Source organism: Montipora capricornis, chromosome 10 (genome assembly GCF_036669925.1).
Source record: "Montipora capricornis isolate CH-2021 chromosome 10, ASM3666992v2, whole genome shotgun sequence".
In the NCBI taxonomy this organism is placed as follows: domain Eukaryota; kingdom Metazoa; phylum Cnidaria; class Anthozoa; order Scleractinia; family Acroporidae; genus Montipora; species Montipora capricornis.
Window position 1 is genome coordinate 61,713,305 of NC_090892.1, and position 5,568 is coordinate 61,718,872.

Sequence of the window (5,568 nt, forward strand, 5' to 3'; positions counted from 1 at the left end):
ATAGTCTGCAAAAAAAAACTAACTGCAAATTGCTTTGACGTACGTTTTCCTGCATGTCATGCATGTCTTGCAGTTGCACGAAGCAAACGTTTATTCCACACACTAAGGAAGGACTGAACATGTTCATTCCACTTCATAATTGCTTTTCTTTTCAATCAAATCTGATGCCAGATCAAAAAATAAAAAAATGTTTTTGGCTTTACATTCGCACCAAAAAGTATCGCAAAAGCCGGGAGTTAACAGTAGAAGGCAAGCCAAAAGACAGATGAACAAAAAATGGCAGTTTTTTTTTGTAAAACTCTGAATTTCAAATTCTCAGCGAAAGATTAATGCCAATCTTTCGTAAAAACACTAAAATTTCTACAGTTTCTGACTTGTATGAATCAAGAGGAAGGTCATGATGATGTTCTATCAAAAGGAAGAATTCGATCACGTGTTTGGCGACCATAAAGGTGCACACGATCACCCTGTGTCAAGGTTCTTGTTTACATTGAAAGACTGTTAATCGTTCAACGCTTTCAGAGTTAAACAACGTACTTTTTTGCCAAGAAACTTTTGTCTTTCGTTTTTTCAACTGGATTTTCCTAGGAGTAATGCTGGCTGGGCCAATCCGAAAATAAAAAAAAGGAACAAGAATTTGACTAAGAGGAAATGCGACTAAATTTCTTGTGTTGCGATGTTTATTTCAAGCTCCTTATGCACATTTTTGACAGAGAATATACAATTACAAAAGAATATTCCACTGTAAGATCATTAAAACACATTTAAAAAAGCGAGCGATGTTTTGGCGCTACGTTACGTCATTATCAAGTTAAAAGGTGAGATAGTATAAGGTCTAATACGAATATATAAAATGTGAAACAATACATGAAATGTTTGTGGGTCCTATGGGTATAATTCCCAAGGTAAGAAACAAAATAAGTAAAAAAGAAAAACTGTACAAGTGTCTCGTAAACAGTTTGGCACGAATATAGTCGGCTTGTAAAGAGAAGGCTTGGTGTCCTTTATATACAACATCTCGTAGACTAACAATCAAACTTGCTGTTACATTTCCTCAGAACTTTGAAAAGGTGGTCAGTCTTTGTTCTGTTGTTGCCATGCTGTGTTTATTTTTCACTGTCTTGTTTATCCAATTGACGTTCCATTCTTCAGCTCCAAAAGGGTATATTTTGTTTAAAGATCCATTAAAACGCCATTCGTCTTCGACGCCATTGCAGGTTAATTAAATATTTTACTGTGTCCACTCGATAAAATCTACCTATTTCTACTACCCCATGAAACGCGCAGAAGACTCTACGCACAAACACAATACTTAGCAGGGGAGTAACAAGAGAGACCTATTGCGCAACTTTTCCATTTTCTCGACACAAAAAAAGAAAGAAAAAGGAAACGAAGAAATTCAACTCATTTTCTAACTGGAATTCTACGACAACCTAGTAAAAAAACCAGGCTTTTCCTTCATTTGTCGACTTATTTTAGAGAAGTATTTTGTAAAAGCAATAAGACACTTTTTAACTTGTTTACATAGCCTCATCCAAACACCGGGGAGTTGGTAGAATGTTGGAGACTGAAAGTTATCGTCGTTGATTGCCTGAACTTAAGTAATTGTCAATTTCGTTTCTTAAATCTCCAGGGTATTACGGAAAACAAATCAATTAGAGAACGACAGATATCAGAAATTCCTGAGTGATTTAGGGCGTTCATATAAATTTCAAATATTTTCGATAGCATAGGATTTTCTATAGTGACTGAGAGTGCCAAAGTTAAGACAGTATCAAGGGAGATTTTGATTAAATAAACCTATCTGTGAAATATTAAAACTTGTGACTTGTGGAGAACACTGCTTATTGGGAGGCGAGCATTCTTTACACGTGGAACCTCCGACGGGAAGTCTATCAACGGGATTGCGAGTATCATTTGCCCTGAATTCCTTTTAAAACGATGCCGATGGGCAACTCTTCAAGGGAGCTTGAGGACACAAAAGGAAAACTGCAAACGAAACTGACGCAACTAGAAATCCACACCAAGAGAACAGAAGAAGTGCTCAGTTTAGGATCATTTGAGAAGCTATCCAGAGACATTTGGGATCGTTAAGATCTACAGTAACCCAAGCGGACAACCTAAAGCGCTCGCTAGAAGCCTAAAAGCTCTGCTCTGCTTGATACACCTGACATCCCCAATACACTTCATACGCTTGCTGCACTTGATACACTAGACAGAATCTTAGCAAGGAACTTAGAGCCTGACTAGGTTAGAATCATTTATTTAGTTCCAAATCAACCCGACTCGGTCAAGCATGTGATGACTTTGAGAACCTCAGTTCGGGATTTAGCGCCAGCAGCACCGATTTGGTTCCAACCCAAATCCAAGGTTGTCAAACATGTGTCGTCTCTGAGAGCCTCAAAAAGGGATTTAGTGCCATAAACATCCAAAGTAGTCAAAAATCCACGTTTAGTCAAACATGTGAATGGGATTTAGCGCCAGAATCGCCGATTTGGTTCGCACTCAGATCCAAAGTAGTCAAACATGTGTTGTCCTCGAGAGCCTCAGAAAGGGATTTAGTGCCAGAATAGCCAATTTCGTTCCGACTAAAATTCAAATGAGTAAAACATGTGTTGTCTTCGAGAGGCTCAGGAAGGAATTTAGTGCCAGAATCGCCGATTTAGTTTCCACTCAAATCCAAAGTAGTCAAACATATGTTGACTTTGCGGAGAGCCTCAGAAAGGGATTTAGCGCCAGAAACATCGATGAAGTTCTCACTCAATCCAAAGTAGTCAAACAAGAGTTGACTTGGAGAGTCTCAGAAAGGGATTTGCGCCAGAATCGAGGATTTGGTTTTCAGTCAAATCCAAAGTAGTCAAACGTGTGTTGTCTTCGAGAGACTGAGAAGGGATTTAGCTCCAGAATCGCCAACTTGGTTCCACTGCAAATTCAAAGCAGTCAAACATGTGTTGTCTTCGAGAGCCTCGGAAAGGGATTTAGCGCCAGAATCGCCGATTTGGTTTCAACTCAAATCCAAAGTACTCATACATGTATTGTCTTTGAGGACCCGAGAAAGCTAGGGATTCAACGCCAGAAACATCGATGAAGTTCTCACTCAAATCCAAAGTAGTCAAACATGTGCTGTCTTTGAAAGCCTCAGAAAGGGATATAGCGCCAGAATCGCCGATTTGGTTCTCACTCAAATCCAAAGTAGCCAAACATTTGTTGTCTTAGAGAGCCTCTGAAAGGGATTTAGCGCCAGAATCGCCGATTTGGTTCTCACTCAAGTCCAAGGTAGTCAAACATGTGTTGACTTTAAGAGTTACAGAAAGAGATTCCGCACCAGCGGCACCCATTTCGTTATAATTCAAATACAAAGTAGTCAAACATGTGTTGTCTTTGAGAGCCTCAGAAAGGGTTTTAGTGCCAGAATGGCCGATTTGGTTCCCACTCAAATCCAAAGTAGTCAAATATGTGTTGACTTTGAGAGTTACAGAAAGTAATTCCGCACCAGCGGCACCCATTTCGTTATATATATCCCTTTAATTTATTCATGACACATGATTTTTCTAGTAGTAGACATTTGGATGTTGTAACTAAATCTTTAACTGTTGGATACGCTATCCAAAATCTTTTAAGATTTTCATTAGTTATTCACTGCGTATCCAAACGCATCCAGGTGATGTGGTATACAGCAGTTGATTGGTGGGCTCGAGATATGAATTATTAATGAGTTTGAGAAGGTCTGATGCAATACTTATAAAACTCATTAATAATTCATGATGGGAAAACAAAAGAAATGTTTTATTAATCAATATCTGTATTTCTGATACAGCTTTCTCTTCATTTACATAAATGTTTCTTTCAGTTTTCACGGTTAAAATGTCTTGAATCACCAAAAATACCCAGTGTACATGTACATTAACACTTAAATGCTGACATTTCATAAGCAAAATACAATATTCGCGCCCGTATTGTATCGGATATAAAATGTCTCGACATTGTATATCCGATACAATACGGTCACTCATATTGTATTTAGTACTTTAAAACTCTTAATTCATAACAGATTCAAGGTGTTGTAAGATTAGCACTTACAAAACATATTTGTATAATCAGCAAAGAGTCCAAAGGATGTAGCTTTTTAGGGCAGTCCTAAAGGCATTAGTCAATAAATAAAATAAAGCAGAAATAACAGTGGATCCCAGGTTGATCATTGTGGTATTCCACAAGGAATAGTTTGGTATTACCAATCTTGACAAAGTGAGTGCGATTGTGTAAATAATTTTCAAACCACTCAAAATTTAAAGGAGTTCCACGTATATGCTGTAGTTAAAATTTCTCTTTGTTTCCGATTATGATAATGTCTGTAAGACAAAGGAAACTACAAAAACAACCAAGCAAGAATATTTTTAACAACATATACCATAAGAGAGAGTGTGCATTAATCAACAAGCTAAGGCTTTACTGACAATGAATTTGTCTAGATCTGCAATGACCTAATCCCTACTGGCTTGACCGACCTTGCTCTGGCTTTTTTGACATCTTCCCACACTGTGTGCAAAAAAAGAAAAAATAATTGATAAGAAGTGGGTCATTGTTTGTTAAATATGAAAAAAACCATGCAATACAAATAGCATCACCACCATCAATCAGTTGCCTGCTCATCGTAGAGCTCAATTACTTATTAAATAAGGAGTGTGATTTTAAGACTTTTTTTTTTAAGAAGAGCCATGGAATTAGTCGCCATGGGTGGGAGGAGAGGTAAGAACAAACCCTGATGTAGTGCTCACAAGTTCCATTGACAACAAGGTTCTGTGCCTGCATGCACATGCACCCTTCACACCAAGGGACTGACTGGAAAACCTGTCACACTTCCACTCAAAACCTACACTACAGGCATAGGAAGGCAGGGTAGAGTCAAAGGTGTAGAAATTAAGCAAGTATCATGCAGGCAGGTTAGGAATGGACAACAAAGTAGATTTCCAGACCTGTTATTTCTAGGGGGTGAATGTACATCAGGTTTTTGATGTGAGCCACCCAGACCTGTGGCTGCTGGCTCTTGATTTGGGCAAATGCAATAAAGCCACAATTTAAAAAAGTAGCAATTTTGAGGCTTCAGATCCAGCTACTGGTGCCACAAGATTTACATTAATGTTTTTCAAAACAATGGCCAATGATGGATTGTTCATGTTCATGTTTATAGTGAAGTAACAGTGAAGGACTAGTACTATCAGAATTTCTTGAATTTATTTGCCAGGTACATGTCCCCTTAACCGTATTTACAACAGAGAAGTAGGGAAATTGAACTTGATGTTTATTTTTGTATGTGTCCTTGTGCTTGCACCCTTCGGGAAATAATAGAAGGACTTGGACCCATGGCCAGCAACAAAAAGTTAGGGATTTTCTTACTACACTAATGCCTTCATGCTACCACACTTTCAAAGTGTCTTCATTCCTACCGAGACCACTTTCCTCAAAAGGTTTACGGTATTCGGCGAAACAAAACGAAACAAAAAGAAGTTTATTACACATCAAGAGTGAACGATGATGGGAACTAACAATAAATTATTGCTGTCCTTGCTA

General features: G+C 38.1%; 1 long non-coding RNA gene across 1 annotated transcript in view; it reads right to left on the reverse strand.

Moving 5' to 3' along the window:
• Positions 1–3,784: 3,784 nt before the first annotated feature.
• LOC138018437 (uncharacterized) overlaps positions 3,785–5,568 on the reverse strand; it is a 3,940-nt gene continuing 2,156 nt past the window's right edge. The window contains exon 3 of the long non-coding RNA XR_011126023.1: positions 3,785–4,536. This is a non-coding gene — a long non-coding RNA (uncharacterized lncRNA). The remainder of the gene's footprint in view (positions 4,537–5,568) is intronic.